Source organism: Callithrix jacchus, chromosome 6 (genome assembly GCF_049354715.1).
Source record: "Callithrix jacchus isolate 240 chromosome 6, calJac240_pri, whole genome shotgun sequence".
Lineage (NCBI taxonomy): Eukaryota > Metazoa > Chordata > Mammalia > Primates > Cebidae > Callithrix > Callithrix jacchus.
The window spans coordinates 13,870,583-13,890,266 of NC_133507.1; the positions used below are offsets into that span (position 1 = coordinate 13,870,583).

At 36.4% G+C, this 19,684-nt stretch overlaps 1 protein-coding gene across 30 annotated transcripts in view; it reads right to left on the bottom strand.

Moving 5' to 3' along the window:
* The window catches only part of LOC103793610 (uncharacterized), a 592,261-nt gene that overhangs the window by 407,289 nt on the left and 165,288 nt on the right, over window positions 1-19,684 (bottom strand). For 28 of the 30 annotated variants that reach the window (XR_013519261.1, XR_013519259.1, XR_013519258.1 and 25 more), the window contains one exon: window positions 19,048-19,105. The gene's annotated coding sequence lies outside the window, so the exon portion shown is untranslated. Of the gene's footprint in view, window positions 1-18,956; window positions 19,106-19,684 lie in introns of those variants that run through there. The other 2 variants (XR_013519263.1, XM_078329046.1) reach the window with 2 other exon arrangements.

The window sequence follows — 19,684 nt, forward strand, 5'->3', positions numbered from 1 at the left end:
CCTGGTTATTTTTTAGGTGTGTTTTCAAGGTTCTTTATTATGGCTATTTCTAACTTTAAAACAACTTTCATTTGAATAAATAGAAGAGTCATTGTATTCAGATAAAGGAGCACTGAAGACAGAACTTTCCAGAAAATGATGCCTCCATTTTAGGAATAAATAGAAAGTTACTCTGTTTGTTGCTACTGGACATAACAATGAACATGTAGTATTAACAAATCACATGAAACAGGGAATTAAGTTCATGTGTTGAGCAGAATGAGAAAGGGAAGAGTCTAGAAATGACATCTTCTAAGTACCAGTCTCTTAGAAAATTGTTTTGCAAACTTCGAAAGAGGTGTTGGCAGCTTTTTAATGGGTGCTAAAGGTGGAAGTCTCAAAGTGCACCACTCTTGGGCTTTGAACATAATTATTTGCAAAGACCTGGGTTAAGAAGATTATGAAACTCACACTTAAAAATTGGTTTCCCTGACCACAGAACTGTATACATTCCATTCTGGCTTTCTGTCCTTACTGAAATGTAAAGAAGAGAGGAGAGAACCAGATATGCAAATTGGTACCAAAATATAAACAAGGATTCAGTCCCATGGCATAACCCTCAAAGGAATGAAAATGCCAGGAAGAAAAGAAGTTTATGAACTCCATGTTTAGCGGAAGCAGGCTACAAAAGAGTTTAGTTGTCCTTCTAGAAAACAAAAATTAATTTGCTTTGGCCAAATTAAAATTAATTAAAATTATGCAATGTTGCCCTTGTGTTAATTTTAACGGTGAGGTTGTTGTGATTTAAGGCTACAATTAGTTCTAGTGTTTGAAAGAGAAGCTCTGTAATCGAGACAGGACATTTTAATAATCCTGGTTATAAACATTTAATACATCATCTTTAGGGACTCACAAACACATTGTAATTAACTTTTACAACTGAAATAAATCAGATTGCATTAGCATATTGCAAAGGAAAAAATCATTTGCATGATTGAAAACAGCTTCAGAAAATTATGTATAACAGGCTTCATGCAAACACCAGCACAACTTTTTACCAGGTTTCTCCTATGGGGAATATTTTAACTAGTACAGTTTTGGATTCTTCAGATAATTAAAACTTTTGCCATAAAAGGGGAAATACTCTGATTTGGAAGAAGCAATGAAAGTCATTCTGTGGTCAATAGGACTGTGTCCAACTTTATTGTAAACTAATCGGGAAATATTCAAATAAAATTACAATGTGTATTTGCTCTGTAGCTACTGCTATGCTGTGCAAGTAATTTGGTTCAGAGGAAGGGATTTTTATTTATGTGTGATTCATGTTTCTAGCGCTAAAGTCATTAGCAGGATGAGGGATACTAACACTGGTCTCACAACTGTCCCTATGGCCAGCACCCAATCTGCTTCATATATACCAACTCCTTCTTGAGTGTTTCAGCTGTGAATGATAAAACAACAGTCCATATGTTCACTTTGGAAGTGAGCAAATGAAATAAGCTCTTATTAAATATTGGCTATTATTTTTACCAAAGGGATTTCAGGTCACATAGGTCTGTTGGATACACTCTTGAAGCTCTGATCAGTTTGGTGATATGGAACTTCACCCAAATATCACCCCAAATTGTAATCCCCATTATGTCAATGTGTCAAGAGGGCAGGGCCAGGTGGAGGTAACTGGATCATGGAAGCAGACACCCCATGCTGTTCTCATGACAGTGAGTGACTTTCATCAAATCTAATGGTTGTATAAGTGTCTAGCATTTCCCCTACTTGCACTGGCTCCATCCTGCCACCCTGCGAAGAAAGTGTTTGCTTCTCCTTTGTCCTGTACTATGATTGTAAGTTTCCTGAGGCCTTCCCAGCAGTGCCGAACTGTGAGTCAATTAAACCTCTTTGCTTTATTAATTACGCAGCCTTGGGTATTTCTTCATAGCAGTGTGAGAACAGACTAATACATTTGGTCTATAAAGAATAATCAGTAGTGCCTCAGTGTTCTGCACATAGGGTTGTTGTTAAAAGCACAGATTCTACAGTTATATTTCCTGGGTTTGAATTCTAGTTCTATCACTTAGTGACTGTGTGACTTTGGGTTCTCTGCCTAAGTTTCCCCATCTGTAAAATGAATAGAGTAAAGTATCAAACTGAACAGTGTTATTGTATTGTATTACAAGTTCAATTGTAAAGTATCATGGTGGAGGTTAAGTGAGATAATATATACCATCTTAAGATAATTTCTGAAACATATTAAGTGTTCTATAATTATTAGTGGTATCATTGCAATAATTATTACTGTAGTATTCTGTTAGGGCAATGCCTAAAGGAAGGAAAAAAATCACTTTATTATTGTTTGGAAGCTAGTGACTTTCTTACATAGAACTTTTCCAATTATGCAATTTGGCTTCCATCCCTCCATTCACTTATTCAATTAATGTTATGCATCTACTATACACAAAACATTAGCAGCTTTTCAAGACAGGACATGTGTGAGACTTCAGCACTGAAGTCAGGACAAACAAAGCAAACTCTGGAATGAATTAAATGGTAAGAAGCTTTACCATGCTCCAAAATCAGAGTAAGGGGGTACAGCTAAGCTCAGATTCTAGTTGTCCAGGCCTAGCAACTCCCCATCTCACATTCTGCTCATCCTGCTCCACTCCTCAAAATGTAAGCAAACAAACAAACAAACAAAACAAAAAATATACAAACAAATCCTAACTAGAAAAAGAGAAAAGTCAACATCTATGGATCAATCTTTGGTCAAAATTAAGGAGGTAGGGAGTGGTGTGCTAGTGATGATGCCGAGTGGAATTGAGGCTCTGTTCCCAGGTGGATTCTGAAAATGCTTCCTTCTCTCTGCTAGATAAAGCTAGTGAAACGAAAATGAGGCCATTTGAGAAGGAGGTGAATCTTGGGTGGAGATTCTTAAAAGGCACATTACAATTGGTTGTTGTGAGACCAAATGAGACAAGGAAAATTGGGTGTCTCTTAGGCAGTTTTATACGAAAGACTAGTGGTTTCTTTTATAGGAAATATTTCTATTCAGATTTCTGTTTAATACTGATTCTAGAAATGGATGATATGTAAACTGGAAGTACAATTCATTCATATAATTTCTCCCTCATTTGGGTTTTGGTTTTGGAGAAAGAAAAGGGATCCCACATTCTGCTCCTTTTTGAGGGAGTACTTGATCTCTTCTAATGGGAAACTTCTCTTTTCTCCTAGGACTATACCTTATTGACTTAAAAGAGCAGTAGCTTAATTAACAGAAGAAATAAAGCCTGTTGCATAATTAACCAGACATTTACCTAAAATCAATAATCTAATTGCCACACCTACATGGGGGATAGTGGTTATTCTATTGAAAACAATTCATTTACATGTACATGTTAACAAGGTGATTGGTGGTTTGTTTTAGAGACTAATCCAATCTGTAAAGTGATAATTTATTGAACAATCAATTAATCTTTTCAGTAGTACAAATATAAAAAAGCCATGAAGAACTACAGATGTGCCTGCTTATGAAAGGTCAAATTTAGCAGATTCAGAGTCTGAGTTCTTTTTCAGTCAGCACTAAGACATTTCGGCCTTGAACAGGATTTTATTTTAACACTATCCCTTTGAACATGTTTCTTTCATGGGGAGCCAATAACACCCGCAACCTTTGTAAATACATAAAGCACCAATTTAGACCTGTATCCTGTCTTTACAATGGATTTCTAATATAAATTGTGTTTCCCTTTTTGCAGACACACATCATTCTATCTAAAATGGTTTGATACTCCCAGCTACATATATTCTCTGGGATTTTACTCCAACACTGTGAATTGTTTCATATCTGGGAGAATGATTTATCACATTTATTCAAGAATATGGGTCGATGTCAAAAAGCTTTAAAGTTTACGTTGAATTAAGTATCCCAGAGTCTGCAGTCTTGTCCAGAGTTTATTTTAATCTTTTCACCCTGTACAATTGATATGAGGTTTCCTGAGACTTAAGGTACTTTCTGCTTTAAGGTTTTCAAAGCATTTTACTTTTTAAAATATTGTCATAGCTTAGTATGAATTTTCTTGTGTCTACCTTCAAGCTTGGCTATTGTTTAAATTCTAACATTTATACCAAGATACTCTTAACCAGTAGATACCTAAACCCCATAATAATTACATCAGCCTGATTCTTAGGAAGGAGAAACAATTTAAGTATCCACAAAAAAATTTATAAGACTCGGACTGTTAATGTCTTTAGGAACTTCATAAAATAGAAGAATATGTGCTGAAGGGCAAATAGGGAAGGTGATTATGGGGGAAAAAAGAATATACCAGCCTGATTAAGTAAAAACAAGATTCTCAGATTTAGATCAGATGGTCTTAACTTGGGGTTCTAGAATACAGATTCTTGTGGGATTTTAGAGCAAGGGGGACATGAAACTGGATGGGAAATACTTGCATCTTTATTTTTACTACTTTTGAACTGGAACTTTGCATTTCTTTCATTATGAATGTGGACCACACACATCAAAACAGTACTAACTATGATTTACCACCAAAAGCTATTTTAAATATGTTTATATGACCTTACATGATCACAGATATCTCAAAATATCGTGTATGCTCAATACAACTTTGACACAATGGTAATTAGAAGACCTGCCACAAGATCTTATTATTTAATGTGTTCATAAAAAATGCCTATTGTAGTATCAATTTTAAATATTTTAGTGATTGTGTTTTACATGTATTTTAGGTTATTCATCTTAAATAATTTTTCTGAGATGGGTTTGCATACTTCTTCAGATTTCCAAAGAAATCCATTGAGGAATTTATCTGGAAAGAGGCCTGCCTTGAAGTCTACATAGTAAAGGCCTGGTACGGCGCCAGCCCTCCCTCAACAGTGCAAAAGCAGACATTGCTTTTGGGTCACAAACTCACTCTCCTAGGTGTAGGTTTAGACTCAGAAGCCTTTTTATATCAAAGCATTACTACCAACTAGCAAGGCAAACAATGTCAATTGATGGTTGCTCTAAGTCTTTCCTACTTATGGGAACCTTCAGGGTAAAATTTTCTGCAAATAATTATCATAACAATAATTATCATTTATTGAGTGCCAGGTTCTTCACACATGTTATTTCACCCAGATTCACCACAAAGTCCCATGAGCTGGATGTTATCACTATTTAATAACATAGAAACTAGCTTAGAAGGTGGCAGAGCCTGTTTTCCAAAATCTCTGTTGCTTCCAATACACTCAGATCAACTATCGTGTTTTATTTGGAAGGGAAATAGTAAGGTCACATATGTTCATGGATCCCTGCTGTAACTAACAGATACTAACATAAAGTAAACATTTTATCACAGTTGTAATATGTGGCACTTAACATTCAAGCCTCCATGTGGCTTTGCATGTGATTACCCGATACTTTATTGCTGCAGTTCAAAATAAAAACAAGATTAAGAGAGAAAGCTAAGGCACTATGTTGAAAATTAAAGGAATATTCCAGTAGGGGGTATTTCATTTACTGTTGTCCCTATCCAATATAGAAGACGTAGAGATGTCTTGAGTCCTTCTTTTTAGGCAGAGCTATTGAGCTAGGTGAATAAGACTATTTTTGACTTCAAGGAGTTCACAGCTGTGCATGGCAGGGAGATAGCCATAAACACTGCTATCTAAAAATAAATGGCCAAATGATCATTTGAACTGACATTTATCAAAATATTGCCATATGCCAAATGCTTTTCTTTTGTCTTTTTTTTTTTTTTTTTTTTTTTTTTTTTTGAGATGGAGTCTCACTCTGTCATCCAGGCTGGAGTGCAGTGACGATCTCAGCTCACTGCAACCTCCGCCTCCTCCCAGGTTCAAGCAATTCTCCTGCCTCAGCCTCCCAAGTAGCTGGGGTTACAGGCACATGCCACCAGGCCTGGCTAATTTTCTGTATTTTTAATAGAGATGAGGTTTCACCATGTTGGTCAGGCTGGTCTCAAACTCCTGACCTCATGATCTGCCCGTCTCAGCCTCCCAAAGTGCTGGGATTACAGGCATGAGCCACAGTGCCCAGCTGCCAAATGCTTTTCTAAATGATTTACATGGATCTAATAATTTAATTCTTAAATCAATCCCCCAAGAGCAAGGCACTACCAATATGTTCCCCATTGTATGGAGGAGGAAAGTAGGGCAAAGAGAAATTAAGTAAGTCACCAAAACACACACGCAGTAGTGGCAGAGCTGGGATTCTCTCCAGAAGACATGCTTCCAACCACTTTTGCTTATGCTCTACTGATGCTCTCTTCTAAAGGCTGTGGCATCAATGATGAAAGAAGGATGGATTTTGATTGAAAACCAGAGGTCACTTTCCCAAGTTGTGTGTGATATGCATTTGAAACCTATTTGACTCAACAGTTAGTTCCTGAGTCTATACTCTGATGGTATTGACTACTTCTGAGTGATGCCTCATCTCTGCTATTAAAAAGTTTTTTTAACCATTTCTCATCTGACCCCTGGAAGCCAAGAGTTGATTGGGAGGATCAAAAGGCAATTTAAATTTTATATAAATATTGAAATTTCTATGACTGTTTTTCCACTGAAAAAGTAGTCATACTGGCTAAAGCAATTTTATTTTTAAAATAAATAGAGCCTCATCCAGGAGCAAATATCTCAATGGGTTTTATGTGTTCATTATAGAATCTCCTCCCATATCCATATACATTCATTTTTATTTAATTTTATAAAAACTTTAGGGGCATATTTAGAATAAAAACAAGGCATTGTATGATTGATCAATTGATTTTTACCTTCTTATTTCTTATGTTATGTTGCACATGGTGGTGAAAAAGTACTTAAATATAAAATAATTACCTGTCTTTTCACTGATTTCCATTAAGAGATTTTTTTTTCTTGAGAAGTTGTCTTAGTATGTTTAGGCTGCTATAACAAAAATACTAAAGACTGAGAAATTTATAAACAACCAAAGTGTATCTTTCATAGTTCTAAGAGGCTGAAAACTCTAATATCAAGGCTCCAGCAGACTCAGTGTCCGTGTGAGCTTGCTCCACATAGACGGTGCCTTACACATGTCCTCACATAGTGAAAGAAGCAAATAAGCTCCCTTGGGCCTCTTTTATGAGGGTGTTAATCACCGCTCAAAGGCTCACCTCTTTATACTATTGTATTGGGGATTAGACTGCAACATGTAAATTTTGAGGGAAAACAAATATTTAGATCAGAACAGAAATAATTACTGGATAAAAAAGTTTATTTTTAGTTATTTTTTACTATTTTTAAACATATTTTATGCTCATTCCTAATATAGTTTAACATATGTAAATAATTTTGGCCACTGGTATGTCTGTTTAAAATGAATGTCTTTTATTTTTCCATTGGGTTGCTGGTGTCATCTTTTTTGACTATATTGCTATTATCTAATACTTTTGTCTTTTATTATAAGAGTACACTCAATAGAAAGCTCAACTGGTGGAAAAAAGTTACGTTTTCTAATTTGGAATTGGTTAACAGCTCAGATGGGCCCTTGAAGATTTGTATCTATGCTCAGGATATGCATCAGACTAAGAAATATCACATTTTATTTGAAGTATTAGAAAGAGTACAGTATCCTTATGAGCCAAGATTGCACCACTGCACTCTAGCCTGAGTGACAGCATGACTCTGTCTCAAAAAACAAAAAAGAAAGACAAGAAAAGAGGAAGGAAGGAGAGAAGGAAGGAAGGAAGGAAAGAGGGAGGGAGGGAAGGAGGGAGGGAGGAAGGAAGGGTGAGGGAGGGAGGGAAGGAAGGGTAGAGTTTACTTGCGATAAAATGGAAATCTAGTCCTACACCATGGATGAATGAGAGTCCCTCCAAATTCTCAGAGACAAACTGATGGTAGAAAAGTCAGGAACAGGCCAGTGAAGGATGAGATCCATTGGCAGGATATGCCAAGTCAAGACAGAACAAATACCAGATAAGTAGCAAATCTGAAATTAGAGTTTAGAAGGATTGATGAGATGAGGCAAGGCATTGAAACTATAATTTGCACATTGGAATTCCAAGAAAATTCGTCTAGACAGGATTTCAGACTAATGAAACCTCTTTGCAAAGTCCTCAGACCAGCCCATGAGAACTGCTCCCACGACAGACATTAAAATCTTCATATCTGAAACTATGGCCATGCCTCCTTTCTTTTGCACAGAATTCAACTTCATTCATCAGGGTGCACCACATCTTTGCCACAAGTAAATTCTACAGTTTTCTTTTGACTTCATGAAAGTGGATAAAATGTGGGTTCCTGGTGTCAGAGGGGCTGGAGTGGGAAGGTTGAAGCCCACACAGGTGGACTTTATTGTTTTTCCCATGATAAAGACAGTCACTACCACTGATATTTCTTTTAAAATGGAGTTTTCCCTTCACCCCTCAAGCTGCCCCTGATAGTTTGTTTCTATCGGTTTGCCTACTGTCAATTATTCTGGGCCTTATCTTTTCAAGGAGAGTGTTGTGTTTTTTTTTTTTTTTTGTCTTTAACCCTTTCGAAGTTTTGCTTCCTCTTCCCCATGCCTCACTGTTATTTCAATTGGACTTCCACCAGACATACACACACATCCCGACTAATCTTTCCAAATTAGCACAACACCAGCACTGGAGGTTCTCATTAGATGTGCAGCTGAGATTTATCAGATCTCATTTGCTTAATATGGAGCCTAACTTTGGGCACCTGGCCCTTGCAGTAGGGGGTAAGGGAGAACAGGAATGGGTCTTTTGTCACTGCTATGCAGACTCACTAATTTGCTCCACCTAATAAAATTACAAATGGATACAGCTTTATTCACATTGCCTTTATAGGTTATAATAACCTTGGTACCCCATAACCTCCTGCTAGCTGAATTAATCAGATCATATTAATATTTCTTCTTACTTTCTTTTAACTGGTTCTTCTCTTAATTAAAGGAGCCAAAGATGTAAACAGGGTAGGTGACTAGAAACATGGCGTCGGGTTATAAACAAGGCTCATTAAAAAGATGGATGTGCAGGCAGACTGCAAAAATTGCTTACTTCGCAAGTGTACATTTTGTAATTTCCTGACGACTAAAAGAACTAATGCCAGATCCCACCCCCTCCCTTTTTCCCATGTATAAAAGATGATAATTTTTGAGTGCTAGGGTGGGAATAGCAAGATGGAGCAACCTATTCATCAAATAGAATAAGGTCTTTCACATTATAAAACTCTGTCCTTCTTTCCCACATGCCTCCAAATGTGAAATCTATTCAGAAGTGGAGAAAAGGAAAACAAAAAAACAAACCAAGAAATCATTTTAAAAGGAAAAAAAATATGAGAAATGTTAAAGACAGAACATTAAATATGTTAAACCAATCAAATTTGAGAGAGAAAATGAAGGACCTTTTAAAGACTAATAAATCTTCCAAACTTGCACATGTTCAAGAATGTACAGAATATGCACACATGTGTTTACTTGCACACAGAGGGCAAAAGAGAGCTTCCTCTTTATGCATGGAAACAAAAATTGCTAAAGGGGAAGGTCCACAGTGTCAAGCTTACACAAAGTTATAATTGCAACAATACAGTAGAACTGAAAACAGCTTGATTTAGCAAATTTAATTCAAGTATATCCTATATCGTGATAAACATTTTGTATCCATTTGTACACTGAATTGATATGTGTCTGTATACACACACACACACACACACACACAGAGTAAGTGCAAGAGTGGAGACTCTGAACAATCTATGTTTCAGACATTACTATACGCTACTGACAAATAATGTATCATATTATCAAAACTGATAAATAGATCATTATTGATAAATGCAATAGGTATTTGCATTAAACATGTATTATATACAATGTTTTATATGTTATGCATTTATAATCTATAAATACATTTATTATATATATTTTAACTCTTACACTCATGCACATATATATATGCTAATTTAGTTCTTATCCTCATTTTTGAAACTTTGGCTCACATTCACTTAACCAAGCAAGAAAGTACTCCCATTTTTATTCTCACAGCAATTACTAGGAGAGCTGCAGTTCCCGATTTCCTGTCTTTCCATCTCCCTTCTCAACAAGAGAGAAAGTCATTCTGACAGGATGATGCACAGCTCGGCCAGGCAAGACCTCGCTCCTTCATGAATAAATTAGAAATGAAAGTTTAACTGATCCCCTTGTATTTTTATGGAGGGACCTCATCCTAATTTACCTAAATGCTTTGAGTGGGAGATAAGAAAATATAAAAGACTAAGGTGGAAAGGTTAAAATCTGTGTTTAAATGGAGGGTTTTTTTTCCCCCAACACACCACGACACATAAGTGCCTGCAACTGAACCAATGGTTTCTTATACAAACATTCTAAGGAAGAGGCCAAAAAACGGAAGTCTTTTTTCATTTCCCTACCCCTCTGTTTCTTTTTACATGAACCACAGCTGATGTGCCCAGTAATCTAAGAAATTTCATATATATACTTATGTCTTAGTCTAAGTAATTCCTTATAAATGTGAGACTCTCTCTCTTTGTATGTATGTGTGTATATATACATGTGTGTATACATGTATATATGCAAAAAATGTGTGTGTATATACATGTGTGTATTCATGTATATACATACCTGTATACATGTGTATGTATATGTGTCTGTATACACACACACACACACACACACAGAGTAAGTGCAAGAGTGGAGACTCTGAACAATCTATGTTTCAGACATTACTTTTCTCAATGGAGCTCAAATCCGTGGAAATGACATTTTTCTTAAAGCTCTCCTAAGCTATGCTTCAATGAGTGACCTAATACAACATGTTCTTCCTCGATACATTTTTTAGTACCAGGCCAGCATGCCATGAGATGGGGTGTGTGGTCAAAATATTAGGTTTATTCATAGGCGATCAGACCAGTGGACTAATGGTTTTGGAATCCTGCCTCTGGCAGTAGCCATTACCTGATGCTTCAGAAGCCAGAAATGAATTTGCATGACCCAAGCCCTTAAGATGTCCCCTGTGGAAAAACAGGAAATTGGCAAGTAGGATCATTTCACGGATGTGCTGAAGCTGTCATTCCTAGAAATCTTTGGCTTCAGCTCTGTGCTGGATAAGTTCACCTGCGGATGCAGTATGAACTGTTTCCATTTGTAAATTGCTCATTTTCTAGGAAGATGAAGAGCATTGTGCTCATTCTTAGCCTCTTAGCCTTTGGCTATTGAAAAGCCTGCTAAATACCATGCTCTGATAATGTTAGGGTTGAATGTGTAAACTCCTCTGCTGTGATGGAAACATTGGCATGTGAAAATTTTAAGGAAGGGTCAATGAAGGAAATTAAATTATTTCAGCCCAGCATTCTTTTTTGTTTGTTTTGTTTTCATAGTTGTTTGATATTTAGCTGCATGGGGCAGAAGAAAAAAATAATTGAAAAACAGACACACGGGTGTATTCGTTTTGTGATTCTACTATTCCCTTAAAACTTAAGCAAAATACTCATGACGTTGTAAATATGTGTTTGTCTAGTATAAAATCACTTGGACATTTCCTTGTACTTGGTCCTAATAAGGAAAATTCACAAATCTAGTCCATGACCCACAACATAAACATTTTCATAAGACATCTTCTAATTTTACTTTACATTTTCATAATTGTCATATTGCTTTCCAAGAGAAATAAACTTGAAGGATAAAATATGGCTATTTTGATTCCAGTCCTGTGCCATCCTGTGTTTTAATAACCACCCTAATTTAGTATTAACTAAGAGCTCCCTATGTGACAAGATTCTTACTCTACATTAGGTTTTCTCTGAAATGACTAAAGCTTCTGAAATATTCAACATAATCTACCAGTTAAAATTTTGATAACATCTTAATCAGCATTTGGGTGCACCCTAGACTATTTCTACCAAACAGAAGTATAGCGTTTTAGCAGCGCCTCACAGACTAGCAACATGTACTTTTTGAATGTTAAAATTCTTCCTTTTTTCTTCTTTTGATCATTTTTTCTGAAGCAGACTGTCTCTCACTCTCACCATTTGTCATTAGAGGAGTGTAATTTCATGACCCCTTTCTTCTTGCTACTTCCTCTAAACAAAAGGACACAATAAATAAACACAGGAGATAAGACAGTCTCTTCCCTCCAGCCTACCCCCTTCCTTTGAGTCTTTTGAGCAGTCAGAACCACTTTAGTCCTTCAAATATTGTCCTGAATTAGTATCCACGGTGATGCAGTGAGGCTAGAGTACATGATAATAACAAATACCAAGCGGAGGTGTAACTGTAATATGTGCATTGATATATATTTTTTCTAGTAGTTTTGGCAAACCTATCTTGCTGACTATACTGATGAAGGTTGCTAGTAATTGTGTACGTGTTTCTGTGAAAGATAAATGACTTTCCTTCCCAAGGACACTTGCCCAGGCCTTAATCCTGAGTGTGTGTGTGTGTGTGTGTGTGTGTGTGTAACTGTTTTCTGAAGGCCTGACAAGGCATCTTGATCATTTCCTCATTTTGAGGCCTACCCACAGCCTCGCACAAGGCCCCCCTCTCTGAAATGTTATTATTCTGTCGTGAGGCCTTCTTCAGCCAGGATGTTACTTCATTTCCACCTTTTGTCTCTGCCTGAATGTGAATGATGCTCTTTCAGCAATATACAGCCGCTTAAACTCCCTGCTGCTGCCTTACATAAATATACAACACCCGTCTCGCCCTATAACTCACTTCAGGCCTGGAAAAATAGTGACTTCCTTTATTGGTCAGATTCTCTCGCAATTCCCAACAGCTGTATGTTCTCACCTCAGAGGATCCTTATCTTCAAGTTTCCATTTGTCTCAGCACTATTCCAGTGGATTGCCAATAAAAATGATTCCCATTTTTATAACCCCTGAGAACGCAGGAGCCAGCTTTCCAGAGAAACTGATGTTCCCCCCGCCACACACACAAATAAACAAACAAAACCTCCAGACAACTTAACAAAAAGAGGTATTTTGTCTTCTGGAGAGATGACCTTAGAACTGAGTACACAGGGAATTCAGTAAAACGTAAAGCGTTGTCTTGGAACACATTAATTACAGTCACGAAAATCTGTGTTTACTTTCTTCCTTGAGATAATACTTTGAGTGATATGGCACATAGTCATTGAAATAACACATGTTCCTAGGTATCTAAAAGGAATACAATATTCATATTAAGTTACCGTATCTTCATTAATAAATTTAATCACTTTTCTGTGCCTCTGAATTCTGGGCAACTTTTAAACATGGCTGGGTTCTGCTGAATTTTTTTTTTAATGATGTAGAAAAAAAAGAAAAACACTTTTGAAAAATTGAAATTGCTATGTATTGTAAAGTGCTATATAATGAATAAAGGCATTTTATTCAGTTATTGATGCCAGCTACCCGTGGACATGAGTTTGGGCTCTACTGCTGCTTACTGCTGCGTAATTTAGGAAGACGAGCTATGTAAATCTCAGCCTCAGCTGTCACATCTGCCAAATGGGAGCTAAATACTTCCCTTTTACAATGGTTTTAAATTTAAGAAAGAGAATATGCGCTAAAGAGTAAACTCCAAAGTGCTCTGCAAATGGTACAGCTCAAGTTACCTTTTCCCCTCCATAATAACGTTGTGGTCACTATAGGCAACTTTTAAAGAAAAATGGAGCCTAGGGGCATGTGATGAAGAAAATGAGTATTTTTGTTACAATAATGCATACTCAACAAGAGAGCAGGAGTGTTAAACACTACTATATCAAAGCTATACTTTTTTTAAGGTGCAAATTCAAGGAACAGGGAAATATGTCAGGTGAAAGTCAGTAATACCCATCTACTTTATGACTTCACAACTCTCCATAGGAGAAAGAAAGACGATTACTGCCATATAGCGTGTGTTAGCAGAAGAGCTTGCTGGGGAGTTTTATTGCCAGGTGGAAACTGACAATTGATACCATCTTATGCAAAACTTTAGCTCTGGGAGTTGTTTCCCCTTTCTGTTTCCTTTGTCCAACATCCCGCTGAAGCATGAATGATGATTTCAGAAGTCACCTGGCTGTGATCAACACATCAAATCTGCCCCCAAAGACAGTTCCCAAATAAACTAACATGATCTTTTTGGCATTTATGCTGAATATGGCCTAGAAATGTGCAGTGTTTTCATTTCTACTCTCTCTCTTTGGACATATACGTAGAGGTAGCTTTTTATAAATTCTCCTCTATACTTTTAACTTGGATCCAAACCTCCAAAACTGTCTCTCTGAATGGGAAATGATTGTAATCTTATAGCCAACATCATTAAAGGCAGCCCAGAGTCTTCTATTGCCCATTACCTCAAACTGCTGTGGGTAGAACTTAACATTTTGTTAGGGTCAAACGTTCCCTTGTCAGTGGGGAAATTTTTCTGCTCTAAATGAAATGCTACAAAATAAATTTTCCCCCCACAAAGCTCTGAACCTGAAGCTGTTTTATTTATCTGGCCATTCTGAGTACTGTAAAACATGTTGCTTCATGTTGTAACATAAGCCCTTTTTAAAGTGTGCCCTGGGTATTTGCAATTGTTATCAGGCCCAGATGTATCTGAGTGACAGCGTGAAGCTCTCCAAGTTGGCTCAGATATACAGAATGTAATTAGCTCAAAGGCCTCCATACTACATTTGTAGAAGCACCAGCACTGCCTGAGAATAACCATTTGCTCTTCTCCTCTCCTCCTTTTCACCCCACCCCACTAAAAAAAAATGATGGCAAAGGTTAAAATTTATTGTTCGTGATGCTATAGCTGTTTTGCATAGTACAAATGTATGTTGTGATTGAGAATTTGAAAGAGAGGGAGGCAAAAGTTAGCTAGGAAAAAGAGACAAGATTAACAAAACTTATTACCTGAAGCAAATGAATTTAGAAGACCTCAAAGAGAAAACATGATCCTCAGTGAGTTTAAAGACCATTGGCTTGAAATTCAAAATCACAACATTTTGCTTTCTTCTCTGTTCTAGACCTCCAACTTTTAATAATTAATCTAAGAACAAACATTTACATTAGAATCAACATGTTTTCAACCAGGGCTTCATTTTGTGTCATGTTCCATTGAAAAGTTTCTCAATATCAGAAAGAAAGTAAGCCTGATACACAACTAAGGAGGGCTATAAATGACCCAAATTCTTGATAAAAACTGAGCACTATATTAGGTTCAGAAAAAAGGGCAAAACCAAACAAAAATAGGTGTGTCATTTACCCAATGCAGTCCACATTGGTGAAAGCAGCATATTTCTTTCTGACCCTTGCAGGAAATCAGTTTATGCCCTGAAGCATGAAATTTGATTGTAATTATTTTAGCTTGCTTGGCTACATATGTTATTGATGATCTTTCCTAAAAATCACCAGCGTTTTAGAAATCTTGCCACAGTACTTGACTCAACGACCTGTAAGTTATACATAATAGAAAACAAACCATGCAGGGTTTCTCTATTGATTGTTTTATAGAAATCACTCTTCCTAAAGAGTGAAGCACCAACATTATATAACATTCATATAGAAAATGAGATTATATTTATAGATACCTAAATATTTATAAAAGATGCAAAGTTCACATGAGTTAATCCACTGGCTGGAGACCTCATGTATCTTAGAATACTCAAAGTTCCAGTAGATATTTTACTCTTAATTTATAAATCCTAAAGCCAGTTTTTGCAAGTAAAATGAAGGAATGGGTTAAAGTAACTATCCAGGTGATAAAAGTTTCTAAACATATTGTTGAAAATGTTACTAAAATGCCTGGGGTTTGGTCTAAGTCCTGTTGCTCACAGCACAGAAAGCCAATCACTGAGACAACAAGTATAGCCAGGGAAGAAGGCTTTAACTGGCTGCTGCAGCCAAGGAGATAGATCAGTCTCAAATCCATCTTCCTGGTGGATTGAAGTGAAGGGTTTGTATAGCAGGGAAGAAATTTAACTGGGAAAATAGGAATCAGGGAGCAGGAAGGAAGAGGAGTCAGTAAACAGGAAACAGATGGTTGGTTAGGCAATCATGATGGGTGAGGGGTCTGGTGTCACACTGTCCAGATGTGGTGATCTGGTAACTTTTCCTTTCTTGATACTCTCTGGGAGGCTTGCTAGTTTGTTTCCTGAGAAAGGACCTCATATGAGTCAATTGTAATTTCCTCAAGTTTTAATACTGAGAGGGTACCTTTCTATGTTTATTCAAAAGAAACCATAAACGTCAGTTCTATGGGACAACTGGTATGGTTTCAAAAATACACATTGAGATGAACTCCCAAACTGGTCATCTGCATATATAAAAGTTTTTGAGTAACTTTCCAATTCCTCACATTATTCTTTTGCTGAAGAAAAAGTAAAAATCCTATATATGTACATCAATCATAAATTAATCAAATAAGCCAGATTATACAAGATTATAACTTTATAGGGGCTGTGGCTAACTGAACTGCAAGATGGAGGTTCCCCTGTTTATGAATTTGGTAGCAGAACCAGTGACCTTCCCCAGCAGTGTCTTAAGAAATCAAGGATTTTCCTGGCAGGTAGAAAAAGTTCCTTTTCATAGTATGGAAAATACATAGTGACATAACAATTATTTATGTCAGTTTGCTCTTTGCGGATTCTTCCCTTCTATTCTGAGTAAGAATTAAATCACACTAATTGAAATAGAATAAAATCCTGACTATACCTAGGATATCCACCTAAACTCCCTGCTAGAAAAAGTTTTACTTTCTCCTTCCACAATCTTCATGGAAGCTTTCACTCTCTCATCTTTTTCTCTCTCATTTTTCTCTTTCTCTGCCTAAATAAATTTCTTTCTGCAAAAGAAAGAGTTTCACTTCAATATTTGAGTGGCTTTGAGTACATTTCTTTGTTTCTCTTTATAGTCTGCCTCTGAATAATTAATATGATGTGTACCTGCCCACAGACTGCCGTGTGCAGGAACATGAACGCAGGTCTACCCCCAAGGAATTTCATTTTACCAAGTGAGACCAATATTTTAAGAGCTAATAATGAAATAAATCCTTGACTATCCCTTGAATAAGCATGAAGAGGGAGCAGTGACCGGATGCTCTAAGGGAATGGAAAGAGAAACCAAGCCCCAGATAGTGGCTAGGGGAGAGTAGGCTTCTCTAAAGAGGGATTAGTGAAATGTGATTTGGAACTTGATATGGTTTAGCTGTGTCCCCACCCAAATTTCATTGTGAATTGTAGCTCTCATAATCCCACCTGTTGTGAGAGGGACCTGGTGGGAGATAATTGAATCATAGGGGCAGTTCCCCTGTACTATTTTGTGGTAATGAATAAGTCTCACAAGATCTGATGGTTTTACAAGGGAAAACAATTTTCACTTGGTTTTCATTTTCTCTCTTTCTGCCACCCTTTCTCCATCGGCCATGATTGGGAGGCCTCCCCAGCCATGTAGGACTGTGAGACCATTAAAACTCATTTTCTTTATAAATTACAGTCTCAGAGATGTCTTTATCAGCAGTATGAGAACAGACTAATAAAGAGCTCCAAAAGGAACTAAGCCATTGAATAGGAAGTAAAACACATTTTACACAGAAGAAACCTCTCTTTTTCAGCCAAATGCATTTTTACATCAGCTTGGAGGTCTGAAGTCATCATTGAAAAGAAAATAAGCTTCAGCACCATTTAGGGGCAAGAAATCTGTTCCCTGAGTTACTTCAAAGACACTTCTGATCTCGGAGTATCTCTGTGACTCTCATTCCACTGTGATTTTTTTCTCCAGATTTCACACCCATGGATTGTGTGGCTCTGGTGAGGCATTAAGAAAGCCTACTAGGTATGAGGTATGGAATTCCAAAAGCACAACTCAAACCAAGTTCACTATAGGGGGAGAGGTTAAGTTATGAAGAGGTAGAAGAAATATTTTACATGATATCACAATATTCAGAGAAGAGGATGAAAGAAAAGCGGCAGATAATCTAGGAATAAGGGGAAGTTCTTCTCTTCTAAAGATGCTTCCCATATTACTAATAGAAGACAGAGGCACCAGATCCTTAAATAAATGACAGCCAGTAAATAATGAAGAGAAAATTGGAGAAAGCACATACATCTTTACATGTAAAAATGCTCTACTTCCTTCCCTCTCCCATCATTCCTACCTGGTTAGATTTTGCAAGCTCTCACTCCTCCTCTTAGGAAATAATTTTCCCCTGCAGCCTTAGTTTTGCAAAGTCAATGTGGCTTATGAAAATCAGGTTGTATTCTGTATATTTAATACATCATCTCTAAGGATAATCATTCTGGAATCTGAACTTGTTTCTGTTATCTAGCTCCTCTTGACAATGATTTATGAACCAGAAAACAAGACAGCTTCATTTTCATAAAGCAAACGGAACCTTCTGGACCAGGAGGAGCTGTGAAACTTGTTTTGACTAGTAAACTGAAACAAACATGACATAAAAGTCAATACAACTGCACCACTGGGCTCTCATTTTACAAAATAACTTTTTCTTCCACTGCAGCAGGATGACGGTTGAAATGTTGCATCACCCAATAGCAATTTTTATCGTCACTAATTACTAGCCTGGTGTGATGATGAAGGATGCTCAGAAATGAAAATAAGCACATGACAATCAACTTCTAGAACTGTCAGTCTCACCCAGAAAGTGGGAGCTTAAAAAACATTTTTAAGAAAGTATGTATTAAAAACAGTACTGTCTTAATTGAATTATTTACTTGGTGTGGGCATGATTTACCTAGAGTAAATGTTACTTATGATGAGAATTTGCAAAATAATTTAATAGTGTATATGAACTACAGTAGATACTGTAAAATCACTCTTTTGCCCATAAACATACATAATTAAAAGTATATATTACTATATGCTATATAAAAAGTATATATTACTACATACTATATACTGTATATAATATATACAATATACTACAATATATACTATATATTATTACTATATACTATAGCTTATATATATATATAGTAATATACTACATACTATAATGTATATTAATATAGTATAACATAGTTAAAGTAATAAACTTTTTGCTCAATGATGTGGTCTGGAAGAGGGAGCAAATATACCAGTGCAGGATAGAGAACAAACCACTAGACTTCATACCTGAGCATAGTCACTTAATTTGATTGTCTCTTCATCTTCTATTTGTATGTTTTCTTCTCTGTAAAAGGGCAAAAATAATGATAATATGAGCTTTATAGTATAGTCAGGAGAGGATTTAATGAGATACTGTGCTTTGTGTGTCTTTCATTGTTTTCGGTGAGTTGTTTAGTTCAGCAAGCTTCATAGAGTGCCCATCTTCTACTTCTATTTTCTTTTGGAAAATAAGACAAAAGTAAAAAGTATTCAAATGGTATTAACTGTTGTAAAAGACAAGAATGAGAAGATTATCTAAATCTCCTAAAATTATACAACAGTGGCAGCCTCACAGTTACATCATGAACACACCTAAGAGAAATGAGATGGTAATGCCTTAAGTGTCTGATTTCATCTTTGAAAACTGTCTTAAAAGGAGACAGGAACATAAAACAATGGGCATTTTAATGGACTGCATTCAACTAACTTAAACGTCTGAATAATTGATTTAAAATCTTAGTCTTCATACAGTTAGCTATTAAGTATATATGAGAAGTATAGAATAAAGGAGATCTCATGTAATTATCACATGTATTAAATAATCCCCATCTTTCTTTTAAATCTAATATTCTACAAAAATAGATTTCTATTGTGAAATAAAGTG